We start from the raw sequence: 24,471 nt of genomic DNA, 5'->3' as shown, positions 1-24,471 counted from the left end.
AAATCCAAATTCCACCTTAATATTCACTTAGGCAATTTCACCTTTCACACAACACACCGGCGAATCCGGAGGTGACACTTGTCACAGCCTCATTGGGTGAAAAAAGAAGAAGATTCCCCTTGCTGACTGGATTGCTGACTAGACTTCCATGTCATCATTCTGTCCCATTCTGCAATTTTTTTAGTTGTTTAGGAAAACAAACAACCGGCCTTTTTTCCTTCATTTGGACTCCATTTCAACGAAACGAATTGCGTTGCAATTGTCTTGACAAGTCGGAAACAACCATACAGTTTTCGAGCCAATATGAGAACTTTGAATTTTGAGCTAAATACTGAGCACCTGATCAACTGTCTTGCTCCCAACCCAATTTTCCATCTACAGTAGGGTTGATCCATTGTTGTCCTTTTGTTGTTATCTGGTAAATGTTGTCGATGTCGATTGTACCTCTTTAACAGGTTCAGTATACCTCGCTCCCTTTGATGGATCTAATGGAACAATGACTCTCACATTGTTGCTTTCAAATATCATTTGTCTTTTCTTCAAGTTAATTATAGCCATGTTAGCAAATGCCTAATCTAATCCGAGAAACTTAGGATAAGGATTACTATCATCCACAATTTCGATCACTTCAAAGTCAGTGGTAGTGCACACTCCTTCAATGTCTAACGTGATACCTGACAACCTTACTAGAGCAACAATCTTCTTTTGGTTTGCCATCTTTAGCTGGATTGGTGACCATTGAAACTTCGGCTTACCCATCAATTCCCAAGTCTGCTTCGGCAAGACGTTGGCATCAGATCCTAGATCTAGGATAACCTAATCCATGTCATATTCTCCAATCTATGCAGTAAGCCTAATTTCTTTCCTAGTCCTCTTCTTGTTTCGATGTAGGTTGTTTACTACGCGCATCTCGCTCTGTGGTACTTCCTTAGAAGCACAAGAGTCTATCAATTCTATCAATTCCTCCAATCCTTTTACAACTTTCTAGTTTCTTAACGATTTCATGCAAGTCTGCATAAAAAAATTCATAATATTCAGATCCACTTCTTGTGTCACAGCTGGTACTATCTCGCATTTATTCTTTTGTGTTGGCTGTGCAGTAGAGGTTGAAGCCCCATCATCCATAAAGATTCACCTCACCTCCATAAATACTTTATTTTCCTTATGAATATTAAATGTTGCGGCTTTTTCAATAGTTTTTCTTACCCATGTAGCTTCAACTTCTTTTTTCCCATTGACTTTATCATCTCTAGTCACAACTCCTTTTCTTCTTATAATGTTGATGCGTGGTTCATCCTCCCTTGGCTCAGCGGTCCTCATTTGAAGATTATCTATGGGCTACTGGTTCCTTTTCTCCTTAATCTTCATGATAAGGACAGGAGATTCTTCAATCACGTGATTAAAATACTTACAGTTGTTATAGACAATTTTGTGCCTTGCAGCATCAGGCATGAATTGTCAATAATCCAAGGGATCCAAAGTCCCTAAACATGATGTTCCTACCCCTAGAGGAACAAGGTCAGCAAACCAACAGCTCTCAGATCAGTTCTCCACCTGAAAACACTCAAAAACAAGCAATCCTGAAATCAAAGCAGGTGCTCCACTAGGCTTCTGCGCTGAAACTCAACTCCTCCATGGTGTACCTGCGTTGCAAAGAAGGTAGAACAAAGGCCACCTACGCTGAGTGAGATGGGACAAGTGGCACACTGAGTCATTGCTCTGGAATCTTCCAAAAATGACACTTGGATCAGGGATTTCGCCTTGTGATGAGTCAGAGGCTCTGTTTCTCCAAGTGGAAGCAAGGTTCTCCAAGTGGACTCAAGAACTGAAGATCAACTGAAGAGAGAGAGGACACAAGGCAGCTACACATCAGTTGCAAGCTGACTCATCCTTTCTCAATTCATCTATATATTGAGCTCTCTCCTATGAGCTCAGGAGGCTGGAATTTTGTGCAAAGTAATGATATGCTGTTGGTTTCACTATAGAACTATTGGGTGATTGCTTGAAGGAGGTGAAGAGGAGAAATTCTTTCTGCTGGGAGGTGTTGCTGGATTGGGACCTTCAATGGTTGTAACCTTCTCAGAACTTTACTTCTTCCATTAATAAAAGCTATTGAGGTTCTTCTATATGCATTTGTTTCAATGATGTATTGTGATGATTGTATATTTGATTTATGCTAATCCTTGAATCAGTTATGAATGCATGCTTCTTGTAGTTTCCTTCTTTGTTATTTTGCAGGATCTCATTGTAGCTGGGCCAGCAAAAGAGCAAAGAGCTAGGAGCAAGTAGCAAAGAGAAGAGATTGGAGCAAATATTAAGCGCAAGGCAACGGTTAGTGCATTTCTTCATTCTCTCTTGCTTTCATAAAGAAGTAAACCCTAACTAGTTTTGTTTACAGTTGTTGCTGAGGTACTATCACCCTTAGAGTGGGATAGGGTCATCCGAGTCGGATACTTTTCCCTACAACAAACTGGCGACTCCACTGGGGATCGTATCTGTTTGATTGTTTGTAGTATTTTGCTATTCATTTCCTGAACAAAAGAGTACCAAATCGAAAAGCTTTTGACTATATCAAAAGCGAAGTAGAGGGCAGCTACTCTAGCTCATTTCTGAGCATGTTCATGATTTGAAGAGCTGATCTACAAGGATCCTTGTAAGCTCTTAGTGATAGCTTTTCATCTTCCTTGTCATCCCTTAGTGTGTGCTTGACTGATAGCTTCTGATTTGAGCAAAAACTGTGAATTTTTGAGAAAATTGTGACCCGGAAACTGAGAAAACGCAACTTTCGTTTTCCAAAGCAGGTAGTATACAGGCTACCTACTTTGCAACGCAGGTCCCGAAGGGGCTACCTGCGCTGAGAGCCAGACTGGCTGTGCATCACCTGCGTTGGCCCAATTTTGCCTTGTGCATTTGTGGTTTCCTCCCTTTTTCTTGCCTGTTTTCACTATAGATTTTGCAGCCAGTTACCAGTCTTGTACCTATTCTGAAACCAACCTTACTTGCCATCATTCCGCCTCTGTTATATAACGAAATTGTACTTGTTCTTTTGTATTTCTTACATCATTTACAATTTCCCATAACGAAAGTGAACTAGTCTTGCTTTGGCCTCTTAGATCTGAACCTGTGTTAGGCATTTTGCTGGTCTAAAGAGTTAGCTTGTTTGCTGTCCATAGCTGATTAGTCTTTTTACTTTCGTCATTATGGTTTGATTTCATGTATTTCCAGTGATTAAACAAGTAAATCTTAAGGTGTCTTTTGATTTTGGACAATCTTGTTTGTTTTCGCTTTAAATCGAAATCAAAGTTAAATAACAACTTTCTTTTTGTAATACATCAACATTAAGAAAGGGAAAAGAAAATACATGCATTGTGCATTTTGCATTTGAAAAAGTTTGCATGATGATTTAGGAGAAAGTGCATTAGTTTGTGCTGTATGAACTGTGTGAAAAGATATGCCTTTCTTCTCCCTCAGTAGTTAAGATTTTCATCAGTCAAAAAGATTTGAAAAAGCTTGCTTCTCATCTTAGGCTGCATTTAGGAATTTGTCATATACATCTCGTGGTGAACCTTGAAAGGCAAACTTTAAAAAGATCAACTTAAAATATACTGAATGAACCTAACAACGCATTGAAACATAACGCAAACACATAGAGGTCTAGGTAGAGACGTGTTCCGGCGTCGTTAAACGTAGTGACTGTCGATCTCTACGAAGGTGGGTGATTCCTCCTGAGAGTCGGTGGCACTAATACGGACTTGTGCTCCCACGTACCGTCGCGTATATATTGGGAGACCCCTATAGGCATATATCTTTTATCCATAGGAAGCCGTGTCGGCCGCCCTACTGATCGCAATGCAGTGAACACAGCATTCACGAAGATCGACCACCCGTACCGTAAAACGTATTCTGTGGTTTTGCGAAAGGTTTGGCACACCCTCTGCCTAGATCTCCAGAGCAGTTTCTTTTGGCCTTTTTCAAACTCTATAACTGAAAAAGTCCATCCGAGCATTTGTCACTTCGGGCTCGTTAAAACATCGAAGGAGACTAGAGTCATCTTTAGCTTTTTCTCGACTCTTTAAAACTGAAAAAGCAAGTTGTGTCTAAAGCGTCGTTATAAAATTTATTTTAAGCGGAATAATCATCACCCTTCCCTCGTTGATCTTCGAAGTTAGTCCACCACAAGTGGAAGTTCCTATAGAATCGCTAAGAAATCTTTTGGATAGACTAGATATGTCTGAACAACCGTCGACATCTAGGACTGTGTCGTCCGACACAGCAGCAGCAGAGCCTCCTACTGCTACTCCAACGATGTTCGCTGGTATACCATCTGTCCCGGCAAATTGTCAACAACAAGTCGGAGTCCCATCAGGGACGATGACATGGTTAGTTCCTATTTCTTCGTCTGGATTATCATCTGGTATTTCTTATGTTGAAACTCAACAAATCAATCCAACGTGTCTTCAAAGGCCAATCTACCCTTTAAGTACTGGATTGCCACCATATGGAAGACAGTATGCCTTTTCATTGTTCCCCCCTGGAGAACAACCATATGGGAGTTTACAACAAAATTCAGGTCAAACTGGAATTACATCCAGCGGTTGGGTACCAATACTGCCTTAGCAACCAAGAGTTGCATATTCAATGCAACCAGTCCACCCTGTGTCGAATGTTGCCACTATACCTGGTATGGTGATTGCGTCGCAAGTACAAGCGCTGCCTACTGTATGTCAACCCCAAGTTTCTCAGGTTGCCATACAACAACCTCTTGTCTCGACATCTCAATCGCAACCTCAGGTCAGTGCCTCCTTATCCGGAGCGACTCAGGATCAAACAAGTACTGTGACTCCTCATCTTGGTCAATCATCTAGTATTGGGCATCAGCAAATGGTCCAACAACCAGAGCTGGTTCAAACTCAACAACCGCCATTCCAGCAATCATGTCAAGGACCTGAGCAACAAGTCTTTGTAAGTAATGGGCAACCATACTATAATGGTTATGCCCATCAACCTTGTCAAAGTTGCCAACATTATGCTGGTATGCAAAGACCCACTGCTCAGGCGATTCCATCTTATCCTGGATATGCTTCGCCTAACCTGAATCAACAGTTGCCCTTTGTAGCAACTCTAGAATTACCAGATCTAAACCGGCTAACGAATGATCCAATTGCTTATGCCCCTTGGTGGCCAGCGATTCCGCATAAACTTCCATCAGACATTCCTAAATTTAATGGAAATCCGGGTGAAGATCCGTCAAATCATGTGATGACATTCCATCTATGGTGTTCATCGAACACCCTGAATGATGATTCGATAAGACTTCGCCTCTTTCAGAGGACGTTAACGGGTCCAGCGGCAAAATGGTACATTGAATTGCCTAGAGCTTCGTTCGACAACTTCAGTACCTTAGCCACAACCTTTTTAACCCATTTTCAATTACCGATAAGGTATGAAACGGGAACAGAACTCCTTACCAATTTCAAACAGACGACTGCCACCCACATATCTGATCATATACATGAGTGGCGACGTCGTCGTAGGATGGTAAAAACGTACATTCCTGATCAGCTATTAGCTGAATGGTTTATCAAGTCGTTACTTCCCGCTATAACGGAAGATGTGGCAAAGGGAGGAGTCGTAACGGAAGAGCAAGTTATCGCTCGTGCGCAATATCTGGACTTAGTCTATACTCAGTCCGGCACGCTCTACGACAAAATACCTGACGCCCCTAGACCAGAATTCTCAATTCCTCCTCCTCCTAAATCAAACAATGACTCTCACGCCGGCGAGGGCGTGATTGGCAAGCACAAAATTTATAGTCAAAATGCAAATGAAAAACTTCTTGCCTCAGAAGTAAATGACATGTCGACCGACAAGGGCAAACAACTGAAGCAGCCAGGGGGCAAGAAGAAAAAGACAGGGAGAAAAAGGAAACCCCCGGCAGGGTGTCATATATGCGATGAGGATCATTGGACGAAATATTGTCCACATATAGCTGAAGTTAAGAAACTCTTCAAGAGTTCAAAAACCCCAGCAGTATTGACTGATCCGTTTCCTAATCCAGGTCAAAATATGGTTGCTAATCAAAATGCTTCCCGATCCCAAGTGCTTATGTTGTCTACCTCAAAGCAACAGAATAATGCTTTGACAAGGAATAAAGATTACGGGAATCCAAAGCTGTCGAACAACAAGGTTAATGAACGACCTAGTAGTTCAACAACAACTTTGACCGAAGTTGTGCCGCCCATCGTTCCTGAGCCAATGATAAAGTCGCCAAAGGGAGTAGTACACAAATCGATATTTAATCCTCGTGCCAAAGGAGCACAGAATTATAATATAGTAAAGGACCTGGCCCAATCGCCGTCCACTATGTCGACACTTGAGGTACCACAAAATTGCCTCTCCCAAGAGCAAGCTTTACTATCAGCAATAGGTGGGATTGGCCCAATGGATTCCAATCTTGTGGCCTTTGATCATAAAGGATATGACCCTCAGTTACCAGCTCAACTAGCTTTCCTTATTCAAGTGAAAGCCCTCAACAAAACTGTTCATCGAACAATTATCGATGAAGGGGCATCTACATGTCTTATGTCGATGAGTTGCTGGAAAGATTTAGGTTCACCACCCTTGTCGAAATCGTCAACGACGTTAAAAGCATTTGATGGACGATCATACACTCCATACGGGATTTTAAGTAACTTGCAAGTTGAACTGGGGGGCAAAACAGTAGGAATTGATGTTGAAGTAATTGATGGAAACCTCGATTACAACATCCTACTAGGAAGGCCCTGGATCTATGCCATGGCCGTGGTTGTGTCGACCTACTTCAGGAAGATTGCATTTCCCTTCCAAGGGGGAATTACAATCGTCGACCAACAAACTTTTCTCCCCAACAGTTCACAAGTTACGGGAAGCATTCCAATGATCCATGGAAGGAATCATTTGCTCCAAAATATCGGAGTAGGTCTCCTAAAAGACCCTGCCTTAATGGGTACTTTCGCCCTACCGCCTCCAAGTAATCTAGCGGGAGTGGCCACGGTGGAAACCTACAAAATGAATTCTAATCCAATCTTCTGGTTGGATTCGGAAGATTCCTAAATATTTTGTCGGCATTGATCATCGCCCTAATAGAAATATTGTAAATACAGTGGGCTCTGAGGACGGTTCTTATCTTGTGTCAACCTCGTTAAAAAATGAAACAAGGAGTCGAGGATAGTTCCTATCTTGTGTCAACCTCATTAAAAAATGAAACAAATCCCCGAGGTAAACCTTCATTCCAACCACCGAGTTGGATGCAATGAAGCTTGGGGGGCATGCACCTCGATTTGCATTATTATGCTGGGGGCATGAAAACTTATCTTCGAGCAGTTTTAGCACACAGTTCATGCTCGTTAAAAAATAAACGCAAGATCCGAGCAGTTTTAGCGTCATAGTTCATGCTCGTTAAAAAATAAACATAAGCTTTTGAGCAAGTTTAAGCTCGTTAAAAAATGAACTGCCCGGTAAATAACCATTTAAAGAATGTAACCTTTGACAGCCATATAAAAGCCTTGGTCGTGTTTTGCTGCAGCCATCACCTCCACCGTTCATTTGGCCAATCGTTCATCTCCATATGATTGTTTACCCATTTTGAGGAACAGCTGCGAAGAGTGATTTCACTTAGCCATCCTTATGACACTGCCGTGATTGGAAAATTCCAACCTGTACCTGGAATCTGCTGCTATCCCTGTTTATCACTCGTTCCTCAAAAGACGAGTCTTCTTTGAGCTCTTTTCTCCTGACTCGTAAAATATGAATGGTTTGCCGAGTTTTGGCCTTCCAGCTCGTTAAACGACCGGAAGAGCTATCCCTCCTCTAGATTTTAATCTTTTTGGACCTGAGGGATTATTGCACAAAACGATCGAGCGCTTGTTTTGTTCGGCTCGTTAAAGCAATCGAAAATTCATCACTTCTGTATTGTTTTATACTTTTTCGGACTGAAGGGATTAGATGACGAAAAAGGAATTCTAGAGTTGACTTTATGTACCTTTTCAGACTCTCTAAAAATGAAAAGGATCGAGTTTTCCTTGTCGTTAGACTCGTTAAAATGATTAAATAGCGACAAACTTGTCTTTAGACGAGAGCGAGTTTCCCTATCGCTAGGCTCGTTAAAACATAGCGATGGGCTTGCCCGAAGGGCAGGTTATAGAACAAGCATATGTTATCCTCCTCAAGCTTGACAAAAATAAAGAGGTACTGGTCAGCAATGACTGGGGAAAAATTGGGAGAACCTCACAGCTTTAATGGTAGCAAGTCGCTCTTGAACATGACACTTTGTCCTCCGTATCACATCGGGTTGGGTTGTTTCATTCACCGGTCTCATCACCATGGTCCTCGCCACACCATCCACATTTGGGGTAATGCTATCGATCCATCACATCAGTGTCGTTATATGTTCAAGAGATGTTGTTCTGCAAAGAGGCAACCGTGTCCCATCCACTGCCATACATTGTCCTTCATCCATTTCATGACCGCCACCCTGAATCATACATCACAGTTTGTTTTCACCTCATCACAATCACTAGCTCTGTTCCGTGTCAATGATGTGGGATTCATTAAGGCCCTCCTTTGACGGATCGCTCCTTGTCGACATCAGCTCATTATCCAAGGAGTTGATCTAGGAACAACCCCTTCAGTACTTTGAAGCTTGCATGCCTCAATGGCAAGTTTCTCACTTCCGGCGATAGGTATACATCAATGACCTTCGACCAGAGGATTTTGCATGGTGGTCGACGCCAAGTCCTTTATTCCCACCATGTGAATTGTACTGCTGTACCTTGAGGGTCATCATCCTTATCGGTGATTCCTCTCGCGCTTGTTAACGGTTTACATCATTGACCGGTAATCAAGCGATGTCTTTCCATGTTCGACTTCAAGAAATTCTCACATGGATCGACTTATACATCGAGTGAAGATCGAAAGAGATTGAAGACCCCGGATCTAGTTTCATCCATCCGGGCTGCGATATATATTCAGGATATAAAGACATTTGATGTGTACATCATTGCAGCAGATGATCATCCTTCTCAAAGGATGATAATTTCAGCAGAGAATTATCAGTCTACCATCAGACAATCGTCTGTTCTATGTACCAAAATGAATTTATAAAGTTGAGCATGGGAATGCCCGCCTCAGCTAGATCATGAAAAAGTATGAAAAATAATGTATTGTATTGTATCTTATTACAGGACACTTCTCAACAGATTGAATGAACTTCGAATCCTCCTAATAAAGCATTTCACCCGATAAACGACCTCATACTTTAGGGGGCATCTGTTATAGACAATTTTGTGCCTTGCAGCATCAGGCATGAATTGTCAATAATCCAAGGGATCCAAAGTCCCTAAACATGATGTTCCTACCCCTAGAGGAACAAGGTCAGCAAACCAACAGCTCTCATATCAGTTCTCCACCTGAAAACACTCAAAAACAAGCAATCCTGAAATCAAAGCAGGTGCTCCACTAGGCTTCTGCGCTGAAACTCAACTCCTCCATGGTGTACCTGCGTTGCAAAGCAGGTAGAACAAAGGTCACCTGCGCTGAGCGAGATGGGACAAGTGGCACACTGAGTCATTGCTCTGGAATCTTCCAAAAATGACACTTGGATCAGGGATTTCGCCTTGTGATGAGTCAGAGGCTCTGTTTCTCCAAGTGGAAGCAAGGTTCTCCAAGTGGACTCAAGAACTGAAGATCAACTGAAGAGAGAGAGGACACAAGGCAGCTACACATCAGTTGCAAGCTAACTCATCCTTTCTCAATTCATCTATATATTGAGCTCTCTCCTATGAGCTCAGGAGGCTGGAATTTTGTGCAAAGTAATGATATGCTGTTGGTTTCACTATAGAACTATTGGGTGATTGCTTGAAGGAGGTGAAGAGGAGAAATTCTTTCTGCTGGGAGGTGTTGCTGGATTGGGACCTTCAATGGTTGTAACCTTCTCAGAACTTTACTTCTTCCATTAATAAAAGCTATTGAGGTTCTTCTATATGCATTTGTTTCAATGATGTATTGTGATGATTGTATATTTGATTTATGCTAATCCTTGAATCAGTTATGAATGCATGCTTCTTGTAGTTTCCTTCTTTGTTATTTTGCAGGATCTCATTGTAGCTGGGCCAGCAAAAGAGCAAAGAGCTAGGAGCAAGCAGCAAAGAGAAGAGATTGGAGCAAATATTAAGCGCAAGGCAACGGTTAGTGCATTTCTTCATTCTCTCTTGCTTTCATAAAGAAGTAAACCCTAACTAGTTTTGTTTACAGTTGTTGCTGAGGTACTATCACCCTTAGAGTGGGATAGGGTCATCCGAGTCGGATACTTTTCCCTACAACAATAGTGGTTGCAGGTTGTCGTAGGGCTTTGACAGTGTCTTGCGAAGCATCCTACTTGTCCACAATTATAATAGATTATTTGGCCACGTCCTTGACTAGCTCATCGTCCTCGTCCTTGGAAACCTCCTTGACCAACATGATGGCTTGGCTCCTCATGTGTATGTCCTTTAGCTTGCAGTCTATAAGCATCGACAGTGCGCTCCATCATCAAGTCATAACTTCGACAATTTCTCTCATCATGGCCTACTGATTTACAAAAGTTGCAAAACAGTTTCTTTGGGGTCTATATGTACTTCTATAATAAATAGAAATATTTAGAGCGATGTTGGCCTCTCGTTCTACAAATATCGCACCACAAACTTGATCCTAGGTTCACTGGATTAGGTGCTCCACTTGCCAAGTAATCTATGAACATAGGGCATTGATCCTTATAATGGCCCTCTGCTTTGCATTTTTTACACAAAACTTCTGCTCTTGTTTCCTTACCTTTCTTGAGATCTTGAAATTCCAAGGTCAAATTTTCTAGCTAGCTCTGAATCTGCTATACTCCTTCATGAGTATCTCCGATCGGTGAAGCTTCCAACTTCATTGCAATCTCCAATGCTTTAGCTTGAGTCACGATATTCTACTGCGTCAAGGGTAACCTGATATGTGGCAGTAGCACAACTATAAACCACTCTTTATGTTGTTATGGGGGTATGTTAAAGCTTACTTGTCCCATTAACACCTTGAATCGTTGATCCAACTCCCACACAGACTCAGTAGACGACTGTTTAATTTCCTTCAGCTTCGTGATACACTATGATTCTGACTTCGACTTCTTGAATTCTGATACTAACACTTTCTTAATATCATCCAAAAAAGCATCTGAATTAGTCACAGAGTACTTCATGTACCATGTCAACGCTCTTTCTCGCAGTGTCGTGATGAGTTGTGCCTTCTTTACATCTTCGTCAGTGATCTGTCTCACTTTCCATACTGCATCAACTACAAACCAAAACTGGTCAGGATCCTCTGATCCAAGTCCTTTAAAGATAGGTAGTTTAATGTCATCGACAATTTTTCTTCTCCAGGGGCTAGGTGGAGTGGGAGGGGGAGGTGGTGTAGGGGAATTATGGGGAGGGGGATGGGGATAAGGGGAGTAGATGGATGGGGAATCCCAAAGATGCCATGGTTTTTCTCAATTCCTAACTTCAACGTGCCTTCAGGATGGGAGGGGGAATGCCTCGGGGTTGTGGGATTATTTTCTTCTTCTTCATCTCTTAGACCCACCTAACAAGGGGCTATAATCAATCTCAATAAATTTCTTTAGCTTGTGCTCTACTCTATATTGCTTCCCACTTCGCATAGATCCTGGTCCTGGTTCAGACTTATTCCATCTTCGTCCAATCATTAATCTGAATTTATTCATAAATCCCCTTTTCACACAACGACATCTTAATCTAAAGCTTCAAAGAGTTCAAGTAGTTACCTTGCAGACCCTTGAAAAATCTTCATTGTAAGATACAGTCGTGTTTATTGCGAATTCAGTAACAAATCCTCCCAAGATACTATCAATCGAAAAATCAACCGCTCTTGAAATCCCGTTGTTAGTATTCCTGAGTTGTTGTATCAATTCAGGATTCCACTCCTTAGGTTCATCTCCTTTAAAATAAGTCTTATGCTTGGTCAAATTTGATACCCACTAGTACAGTTTAATGTGAAATGAACCAAAGAATATTTCATGTTGTTCTATATAGAGATACTTATGTAACCAAGCTTCAATCGAAAATCACAAGTTTCTGTTTTCCTGAACTGCAAATTCTCGCTCCTTTTGTTCAACCCACTCTTGGATTTACTTCTTCGACGGGCGCCAAAACATATCCGTCAAACAGATATCGGTCTCGACAACTGAACCATTTGTTGGCTTAAGGGGGGCTTGACCCAGGTTTAGAGTGTAATGCACATAAAAAAAACTCTCAACCATTGGCCCTTTCGGCAATGACTTGCAAGCAGATTGCAGTCTCACCTGAAGCGGTTATGGGAGGTACAGAACCAGGTTTTTGCAGCCAGAGGGATATGCGCGCTGTGGCATCCATGTGTTTACTTATGTTTTATATCTATATCCAACTTCACATACATAAATAACTTCACGCCGATGATTTACTTGACAGATTTGCACTTATCACATAAACATATAAGAGAATAGTATAACATGTATTCTTTTGCATAACTCAGTAAAAAACATGCATAATAGTCTTTATAAACACAGATAATGAACACAGGTACACAAGATTTTGCCAGAACTTCTTCTTCTTTAATAATATGGATCTTTCAATACATACACTTCTTCGACCTGCACACCTAGCTGCAGGTGGTCTGTGCACTCAGCTGTAGACTCTTCCAGGACTCCGCGCACTTGGCTGCGAAGCCTTCCCTTCAGCTCCAAAAATACAGACTAGAGATAGAAAATATCAATGATTCATGTATGACTTCTACTATCCTCGACAAATTGTTACATCTCCTTATATAGATTTCATTACTACAAGACCATGATCCACATACCATGGATCTGACAAAACAATGAACTAACACCCAATACCCATTACAAAATGAGGGGTTTTAACTCCCCCAAATCCCTTAAACACCGTGCAGTAAATATAACTTCGCGGGATCCTCATGCTCCGCTCCTCAAAATGTGGATTCTTTGACCAAAACTGGACCAAGTTAGGCTGCACCCAACAAGTACAACGGTTGGCGCCCATGTACCTTGGTAGATGGAAGCTCATTCATAGAATGACTAGTAGTTTAGTTATTGCAAACAAATAATTAATCATGTCAGAAACAATTATTTTAAGAGATCGATGGAAGTAAAAATCAACTTGGATGGTTGTCCAGATAGTTTTGTAGTTGTGGATTTAGGGAAGGATCCCTCATTTGTTGAACACGTGGGAGTGTTCTTCTAGTGAGGTTATGCGACTGCTTGGGATGTTTTTCAGTAATTAACTTAAGGAGATCTGTGATTCAGGGGTTTGAGAGTGGAACTCGGGAATCCATCTTGCTGACTATACCTTTATGAGGGTTATGAGACAACTTGATGGAGTTCACTCTATGCGATTTTGAAAATGTTTAAAGAGGTTGATGAAGACTTTGCAGACAAGAAGATCAAATATAAGTACTCGTTAAGGGAGGGACTTGGAGATTTAACTCCTATTTGTTTTGTGCACATTGAATGAGATTCCTCATCATAAATGTAATTTAGTTAATTGTTAATTAGTTGGATTTGAGATATTAAGTCCAACTAAAATAGTTCCTAGTTTAGTGTTTGGTTGAGAGATTTGCTGAACCAAATGATTGTGTGGTTAATATAGAATTTATATCTTCAACCAATGATTGATGTATTTATGTGTGATTAATCTAACGTAAAATAAGTTTTTGGTGTACAATTGATTTCTCAAATAATTTAACATAAATTGTTTAGGCTTTCACCTTTGCCTTAAACTTCACTATTTACTTATTTCTTGATTGTATCATATTATGATGCCAACACATTGAATTTACTATATTACATCCAAACCCTAGTTATTAGGTTTCATAGGTTTTTATTCTTTCAATTTGTTTCTCCCTTTCATTAACTAGTTCACGTTACTTAATTTCTATTGATCCATGTTCCACTTCAAAAAACACAATGTTGTTTGAATTACTGATTTAGGACTTTTGCATTTTGACATTGATTTATGACTTTTTCAAAATATGTTTCTCCCAATGAAACAAATGTGTTGGTTGAATTTCAAGGAAGGTGTAGAAAAATGTTTGTTTTGATTAATGATGATGATGGTTAATATCTCTTAAAATAGAAATGGTCTATCAGACCTAGGAGATTATTCAAAATTCTTTGAAGTTTTGTTTCTATGCTTGAAAAGCATTAAGAGAATTGTTCCACGATCACGATAATTTTTCTAACTTAAATGGTCAAGAAAGTTGTTAGTGTGATAAATATTTTGAAATTGATATATAATGTGAGCAAAACCTAAACAATCTAAAAGAAAGCATTTTTCATATTCAACCCTCTGAAAAACTCTTTCATCCCATGGTGTTCTTGGAATTGGCCAACCTCAAATTTAAATATGAAGTTAATGAAAATTTGTTCTTTTAGCAATGTTTGATTTCTTCTTTACATTAGTCAAGATGCATATATATTTTTTATTTTCTATATTTGAGTTGATTAGTACTTCCTTATAATATTTTAGTTTCTTTTTCCCTCTAACTCTTTATCACCTCACAATTTATTCTTAAATTTTGATGCAATAATATTTTTAAAATTATTTTTATTTTGCAAAATAATCTCCCCCTTTATCCCCCAATGGTCTAGCCAAGATTGAGATTCTAATGTTATCCCCTTGAACCAAAGGTGGTGGTTTTGGCTACAGTTAGAAGCCATTTTGGGAAACCTCTTCTCTTCCATATTGTTTAACTTCTTCTTATACATAATACACTTAGTCATAGCCATGCTTTCAATTGTGGAAATGTTTTCTTCAATAAACCTAATAAAATAAGGTTATTTCCTTTAATATCAAGATTGTAAAGCATAACATTTTTTTAGATCTCCTCTACATTTTGAAGATACTACAACTAAAAACTTCACATAAACCAGATGATGCTACTTCTAATAGTTTCTAATACTTCCTTAGTAGTAGCTCTGAAACAATGGTGTAAATAACTGAACTAATAGCTTGAAATATCTATTTTGATCAGAAATAATATCGAGTGATAAAGAGCAAATCTAATTATATACACCAATACCCATTCAATATGATCAATGCATTTGCGTATTGATTTCATTCCATAGCCTTAGATCTACTCAAAGATGACACAATGGGGTTCCTCGAGTGATGTTAGGTACCATGGTCAATTATTTATTACGTATCATGGTTAATTATTTCAAATCTCTGGTTGGAATGAAGACGGAGTGATCTTGATAGTGTGAATTTAAAGTGTGGTAAATTGTTCAAAAATTGACTTGTATTTTTAAATTTTTAGGATAAGTTCTTTTTATGAGACCATATCTCACTTCCTAACACAATTTTACTATTATTTTGAAATACATATATTTTTAAATATATTTGTAAGTGTATGTATTTGATTTATATTATTAGTTTTCTTATTTGATATTTTATTTCTATTATTCAGTTTGTGATTTGCAATGAAGTATGCGTGTCTTTCATATGCACTTTATAGTGAAATATTTAATTTTGGTTTGCATTAAAATATTTTTAATTTCTTTGGATTTAGTTCTAGTAAACAAGTTTAATAAGGGTAGAGAAGTGTAAGGAAGGCATTTGAGGTTTTAATCACTTAGGATTTTTATTCATAGGTGAATTGAATGATGAGTTGTATTACGGTGAGTTTTGGTATGTATTGATCTAATTCAGTGTGTACTAGATTAAGATTTAAGGTAGATTGATTTTTATGGCAATTTTTTTATTGATTTTTAAGGTAGATCTCATAAAATCAATGAGGTGGATTAGATTTTAAGGAAAATATTTTGATTTATCTTTGAGTTAGATTTAGGATATGGTTAAATTATTTATGATGCAAACTTTAAGGTAGATCTAGGGAATTGATACAACAAATCTAGTTTAGCTCATCTTTCCTCGGCTTAGCTTTTCTCTAGAACCTCTCCTTCTGGTTCTTGGTCGCACTAGAGCTTCCTTGACTAGCCCCTAGTACCATATGTCTGCCACAAGACCCATATTCGAACACTTTTCTTCGTTCCCTTGTAGTTCTAATCGTCAAATAGTAGTGGGCCTCGATGAAATAAACCAATAACAGTGGATAAAAAATGGAGATCAATGTTTGGTTTTGATTGCAAGGGGATACCCCCTTATGTTAGCGAGGGGGGTTAGGGGGAGTACCCCCTTACGTCAACAAAGAGGGGGAAGGGGTGTTTTCCCTTGCAGTTCCCACGTGATATTCCACCAAATCCATCGATGACAAAAGATCACAACCCAAATCCATTGTTTGTTGCGGGAGGGGGGAGGGGGAGCTTACATCAACAAGAACTGGGCGTATGTACTCGCAATTCCCTCTAGTTAGAACCTTTATTGGGCCTCACATTCTCATGTTGTAGCTTTCTCAACACTAGTTTTAAGAACCTCAAATGTTCTTCTATCATTTTGTTGTAAATAAGAATGTCATCAAGATATACAATCACAAATTTACTAATAAAGTCTTTGAGAACTTTGTTCATGAGTCTCATAAATGTACTGGGTGCATTAATTAACCCAAAAGGCATAACCAACCACTCATATAGCCCATCATTAGTTTTGAAGGTTGTTTTCCACTCATCACCCTCTCTCATCCTAATTTGATGATACCCACTTTTCATATCTATTTTTGAAAAGAAATTAGCACCACTCAAGTAATCCATTAAATCATTTATATAAGGTAAAGGGAATATGTACCTTATTGTTATCTTGTTTATTTCCCCGGAGTTGGTACACATTCTCTAGCTTCCATCCTTCTTTGGTCTTATAATTGCAAGTGTAACACAAGGACTCAAACTTTCTCTAATCGGTCTCTCATCCAACAGATATTGAACTTAATTTATGATTTTCTCATTCTCCTTGGGTGTCATCCTATAGGCTACCTTATTGGGTAGAATGGCTTCTGAGATGAGATCTATGTGGTGAATAATTCTCTTCATGTGTGGTAATTCTTTAGGAAAATAATTAGTAATCATGTCAGCAAATTCATCTAGTAATGTTTGGATTTCATCAGGAAAATCACTTAGAGTGGTATTAGCAAGAACTACTCTCGGTTTTCCAATTAAATAAAATTGTACCTTTTTTTCTTCCTTTATTTCTTGCAGCAATGCTTTCCCACTCATCATGAGCATGCTTGTGCCTACTTCTTCCTTTGTCCTTTCATTATCCAATGGTAGCAACACATGTTTACAACCCTCCTTTTGAAGGGTGTATGTATTATTCTCCAGTCATAGACAACTCTCTTGTCATACTACCAGTCTCCCAAGCAGAATGTGATAGGAATCCATAGGCATGATGTCACATGACATTTTATCTTTATAACTACCAATCTAGAATTCTAGTTTATTTTGTTTACTTACCAAAATCTGATGTCCTTTTTACAGCAAGGACACTCACTATGGAGTGGGATTTTCCATCCTCTGTAATCCTAATTTCTCTACCATCTCTATAGAAACCATATTGTTAGAGCTATTGTTGTCAAAGACCACTTTATAGCATTTTCCTTTGGATTTACACATTGTCCTGAACAAACTTATCCTCTAGGCTGGTTCATGAATTTCTTTCACAACTTTCACCAAGACTCTCTTCAACATTAAGTCACCCATCTCAGGAGTGTCTTTGTATACTTCTATATTTTTTGTCTTTTCTTTAGCTTCTATAATAGGTTCTCCTCTTTGATTTGCTAACTTGTTCTTAGGACAGTCCCATGACAATGTCATGTTTTTACAAATATGTAACATCTGATTTCTCTCCTTCTACCTTTATCTCTTGAGAAAATATTTTACCACTTGTTTCTCCTCCTCTAGGAGATTGGCTACTAGAGATTCCTACTTCTTCTCTTGGATCCTAGAATATTCCTCTACTAGAAGGTCATTTTCCTTTAGTTGGACTTGTTCCTCTATTCTTTTGGTTTTGTTTTCTAGCCAATTTCTCTTCTACTCTTAATGTTTTTTGATAGGAATCCTCCATTGCCTTCAAGGGAAAGAGGCCAATTTCATCATAAATATCATACCTCGGGCCATTTATATACCTGGCTAGTTTCTCAATATATTACTCTATGTGGCCTTCTCTGATGTTTAGCTCATAGAATTCCTCAGTGTACTCCTTCACTGTCATATATATTTCTACCTTAGATTTTGCAGTTGTCTAAAGAATTTAAACTAGTAATATTTGCACATGAATTTTCTCTTAAACTTGTCCACCATTTTATCCATACTCTTAGTCTTTTCTTTTCCATTCCTTCTTCGATCTACCTATAACTTGTCCCACCATAATGTTTCATGTACCCTTAGATTGGTCACTGAATATTTGACCTTATGGTCATCCCCCATATCTTCATAGTCAAAGTACTTATCTAAGGTGTGGATCCAATCGAGTAGTGCTTCCACATTTAGGTTACCATCATACATTGGCACCTCCATCTTTGGTCTGAACCCTAATTTGGTAACCATCTTTACCAATTGATCCTCTTTTTTCTCTCTTCTTGAATATCCTTCCATCTCCTCTTTTGAGCTCATATCTTTGCAATTGTTGATGTCTCCCACATCAAGTTCTCTACTTTGGGTTTGTTTCATGGTTTCCATTCTCTCCTAGATATGCCTCAGCTACAACCTTAAATCCTCTTCCATTCTACCTCTCTCTCTTGATCTCCTCTTTTGGGAAACATAATTGCAACATGTACTTGGCAATTCTTCTCCAAAATTTTCTTATCGAGCCTCAGGCTCTAAATAACTTCCTTCTTTGATATCACTCTAACATAGTGAAGTAAGTTTATCCCAAATTTTGTTGGCTCGATTTTTCTCCAGAACCTTTCCTCCTAGTTCTTGATGGCGCTAGAGCTTCCTTTGTTGGCATTATGATACATGTGTTGTACTTGATGGCAACCCACTTGTAGCAGAACAACTCACTTGTATATGGTAACTAGATGAATCTACGTAACTAGATGAATCTACAGGAGAGATATTAGATGTGATAGAGTGCATGAAATTTGTGTTTACAGATGTGACAAAATGCAAGGAAGTTCAAAGGAATCATTTCAGAAGTAATATGGAAAATCACATTAAGTAATGGTACAAAAGAATAGGATGAAGGAACAAAGGACTACAGATCAGAATCAAGAAATTGAAGAAATAGAATGGTTTAAGAAGTATACACTGGTTCACCTTGTCCAAGTAGCGTATACATGCGGGCTCACAGAACAGAAGAAGCGTATATGTATGCACGCATTTTCATAGAAGGAAGAGCGTGTATGGGATGCAAAATCAAGGTTTTTGTTCGAGGTATTGGTCCGAGGTATTGGTCCAAGGTATTGGCCCGAGGTTTTGGTCCGAGTTTTTGGTCTGAGGTACTGACAAAGGATTTAAGTATATAAGAAGGAGAAGATCACAAGGATATGTGTATAAGTAATGAATATCTTATGAAGTGTTAGATAAAAGGAAAATATGTATGTTATGGGTTTTTGATGCTTTGCTTGATCTAGACTAAGTATGCACCTGAGTGTTTGATGATGGATGAGATATAATGATGGATCAGGATCATAATGACTTACTATGATGTGATCTGATAATGGATAGAATAGATCTGAGTGCTAACAAATGTTTTGTGCTTTAAATGCTATGATATGGGTATATCTGAAGTCTGGAATAGCTGCGAAGTTATAAGTTTTTATTTGCAGATCTATACGCTAGTTCGCCTTGGTGAAGGTGAGTATACACACTGGTTCAACACTTCCAAGTAGCATATGCAGAAGAAAAGTTTGTTGTTCATGGATGACTGATCTATCTGATCAATGATGTTGTTTTACTGTTGTTTGTCAATGATGTCTTCATTATATCTGAAAGTAAATTTGATTGTATAAGGAGATTGAGTCTGGTTGATTGATTGATTAAGAAATAAGGGTGATCATTGTTGCTATCTATTTAGAACTCTGTAATATGACAATAGATCCTCAAAATGTCACTGATTGGTACAGTTTGTGGTTCAGAGGTTTTATGTTTCAGTATCTTTAGAGGTATACACATGTTGGGCTAAAGGAAGTAGCGTATACATGTAGGTTGTCTTCATTGAAGGAGTGTATGCATTCTGACACATGATTATTGAGGTTACAATTGGTTCTGGTTGTTGATGGAGTGTTCTGGGTTCAGATCTATGCACTAGTTACATTGATCTGTCTGTTCCAGTTGATTGGTTTAATTTGATTAAGTTTGAATGAATGGTTGATTCAGTTGTGTCAGAGGTTTAATGATTGTTTGTATGTCAGAGGTTTTAGTGATTGTTTGATTCAGAGATTGATGATTGGGTTTCCATTATATCAGAGATTGATGATTAAGTTTCAGTGATTTATTAATGCAGATGTATTTGATGGATGTATTGCATTGGTGATTGATTTTGATCTTTAATGTTAATGATGGGTCTAGTGTAAAAATTTGATGAAACGTGGCCTACATATTGTATTGTTTTGTACCAGGAGTATCCAGTATGAAAATTTATGAAACGTGGTCCTTGGAGGATACTGAGGGTTGATGCTTTCAGTGAGGAAGTCGAAGCTTCCTGCCAGTAGTAGCTGGTGATCTGATCAAGGGGTTGGAGCTCCCTTCCAATAGCAGCTGGAGGACGAGTAAATGTTGTAGCCTTCTGTAGGTCGACACCTACGTACTATTAAACATATTGGCTAGTACAAGAGCTAGGGGGTTGTAGCTCCCTTCTAGTAGAAGCTAGAGAACGAGAGAAGGTTGTAGCCTTCTGTAGGTGGGTGCCTACGTACTGGTATGAGTCTGCACCAGTACAAGATTGTAAATAGATTATTCTTTATATTAAAAGAAGACAGAGCAATAACAACATGTGGTTTTTCTCTCGCATTGGGTTTCCACCTTAAATCTTGGCGTTCATGTGTGTTGCTTATGTGTGATGGTTTATTCTATTATTACTACACATGGTTACTATTTAATGTTTAATAAAGTATTGATAAACTGATTAAATATCAACATATGATGAATTAACCGAATCATAAGTTCACTGGATATACGTTGGTTGCCTTAAGAATAGTTGTGTGCACACATGAGTTCCTTTCACTGAAGTAAATCTGACTATGGAAATGAAAAAGTTATTGATTTATAAATACTAATTCACCCACCCCCCTCTTAGTATTATTTCCAACATCCCTAACTAGCTCCCGATCCCTTATGTCTACCAAAGGACCCAACTAATTCAAGCACTTTTCTTTGTGCCTTTGTCACACTAATCATCAAATAAAAGTGAGTCCCTATGAAATAAACCAATGGTGGTGGATGAATAGTGAATATCAAGGGTTGGTGTCGATTGCAGGGGGACTACCCCTTACATCAATGAGGAGGGGGGGAGATGGGTATAAATTCGTGGTTCCCACATGATGTTCCCCTAGATCAATTGACAACGGAGGTTTCGCAACCCAAATCCATATTTTACGAGGGGGGAGGGGGTGTAGGTCACTTACATAAATGAGGAGGGGGAGGGTCCACACTCGCAATTCCCTTTGTCTAGAACCCTGCTTGGACCTTGTGCTCCAATATACTTTTATTTTCTCAGTAAATGCCAAAGCACCCAACTCGATGCTTCCTCTCAACTTGCGATTTCAAACCATGCTCAATTACTCTACCTCCATCGACTGCCAACATTAGGGGAGTTTTGAGGTCTAAAATGGGCCTCCTAAGGAAATTATAAAATAATATTGGAAATAATAAAATAAGAGTAGATTACATTATCAAATTTTAGAGGGAAAAAAGAAAAAATAATTTTTTCAACTCGTATTTTCAACTTATCTCCCTATGGGTTTACTCAAATTTCGAGGCGCAACACTCGTTGGATGTAGAATTTGATTCCTCGTCCAAGGAGTACCCATGTTTCATAATTTCGATGGACCCTGCTACACAAAAAATGAGAAATACATGAAAACTGTGATTGCAATCATGTTTTTTCATGTATTTCTCATTTTTCATGTAGAAGGGTCCATCAAAAGTATGCAACATGTGTACTCCTTGGATGAGGAATTAAATTTTTCATCCAACCTGTACTCCTGCTCGAAATTTGGGCAAAACCTTAAGGAGATAAGTTGAAAATACGAGTTGAAAAAGTAGTTTTATTATTTTATTATTTTTATTATTTTACTCAAAAAATGGTGAATCATCCCCCATGGTTGACATCATCATCTTAAATCCTATTGGTTCTTATAAAGTTTATTTTGGTTGTATATTTTTCTTAGGAGGCCCATTTTAGACCTCAAAATTCCCCTAATGTCCAATACTTAGCTTGGGCTTGTATTTTTACATCTGAACAAATATATGAGCCCTCGACCTTAGAAGATTCTCACTATCACAGGCCCCGATGACCTATCAATTCTCTAAAGGCCCTCTCAACACCTAGGGTTTATGCTTAGTTTTTTTTTTCACTATAGCCCTTGATTATTAATTGGACAAGGGAACCTTACACCTGACAATCAAAATCATGGTTAATGAATCGGTCTCACTTATTGTCATTGTATAGGTTTGAGAAACATGATTAAAATAGGAATACTCAATATGTTATTAACTTCAAAGATTTAGATAATTATGTAAAAGGGGCTTTATGATTCATGGGCTTGAGCAAGAGTTGTGAATGACAAATTTCTTTGTCTTTATATCTTCCCTCATTAAACAAAATATCACCTTAAGACAAAATGCACTATAACTAATAACCTTTTAATATAATTACATCTATCTTTGATTCTAGAAACTAGAGGCCACCTTATATTATCAAATATTTACATTTTTCCTCTAAGGACACTTCAACAAAACCAATAGATTTTTATGCTGAAAGTATCTTCTACATTAAATATTCCACATATTAAAAGAAAAGGAAAATTGTGTGGGATGCTCCTGTATCGAGCATGATTAAAGCCAAGTCTAGTATGATCTACCACTTCTCTCTATTATATTTGAGTTCTATTTCAAACCCTAAGGGGAATTATATTTAAATTGATCTACCATTATCTATATTTGAGATGGTATGTACTGAATTATATTTAGGCTATGGTGAAGTATATTTGAAATCCTCTTTGGTAGTTTTTGCTAGCACTCAAACCTTGTGGTGAAGAGGATGCACAAATTCCTCTTTCCTCTACTTATTAATATAATAAATACAGTGCAAATACCAAAGCCTCTTAAGGGGAGGCCTAACATAGTAATCGTAAACAATCTTTATTAACATATATAATCATTAGAAAACTAGAGAAGAGAGAGAAATGAGTTTTAGATATACATGGAAAATACAAAATTAGGGTTGGAAGCTGAGTTGTAGAAAATGGAGGTTAGATTACAAGAAATGGAAAAACAAAACCGAAAAGAAAAGAAAAAATGACCTAAGAAGAATACAAAATGAAATCTTATGGACAAGATTAAAGATACAAAATAAAATATAATTAACAATTCGACCCTAAATAATCTAGAAAATAAATTGGATATACAATCAATGAAGGAAGAAATGAATAAATTCATAGAGTTAAACCATGAGCATAATAAAATATCATTGAAGCTCATAACTTTTGGTAAAAAAAAGTGGAAAGTCGATGATATGCTAGTAATAGTAAAATAATAGCTAAAAAATAAATCACAAATTGAAACAACTTGCTTCATAAAAGAAAAGAAAGACCAAGAAAAATAATTGAACACAAATATATGTTGATTATTGTTAAGTTAAGCATTAATAACCATAAATATGTTATACTCAATAAAAATCCGAGCTTAAAAGGATTATGAATATTTATAAATCGAAACCTCATTCCAGAAGACCAATATAAATTAGTGAGAGAATTTCAAAAGTTAAAACAAAACCAAGAATTACGGGAAATGAATAATGATTAGGAATCAAAAAGTTATTATTAAGGATAACACACAAAAAATATACCAATAAATAGGAATTTAGGACACTCTAGATCCTCTTATGTAATTTCCATGGTTGTCCATGAAGCAAAGGGCCCATGTTAACTTGAATCCTAAGTTAAATTCATACTCTATTTCCAGTTGAAACTTGGGGACATGAAGAACCTAGGGTGTCTAACATAGAAGGATTTGTATGACGATCAACACAAAATAAGAAATCCTCCTTCAAAAAGATTGTTTAGTAAAGATAATTTTCAAGAGATCCAACCCTCTCTACTAAGAATTGATTTTTACCACTCAGGTCCATGAAACTCATCTCTTGTTAGCCACAACATGTGAACATACAACCACATTGTTGGCTAAGTTAGGATGATCTTGCATTAGACTCCCGGGGAAGAAAAGAATCCTTCATCAAACTTTCAGGATTTACTCCATACCTCTGTAATTCTGTTGTTGTTATCCAGTTAGCATCCTCC

The sequence above is a fragment of the Pinus tabuliformis genome, chromosome J (genome assembly GCF_031772625.1).
Source record: "Pinus tabuliformis cultivar Carrire ecotype Pingquan chromosome J, CPIR1, whole genome shotgun sequence".
Classification (NCBI taxonomy): domain Eukaryota; kingdom Viridiplantae; phylum Streptophyta; class Pinopsida; order Pinales; family Pinaceae; genus Pinus; species Pinus tabuliformis.
The sequence above is the reverse complement of the archived record's forward strand: the minus strand, read 5'-3'. Positions refer to the sequence as shown.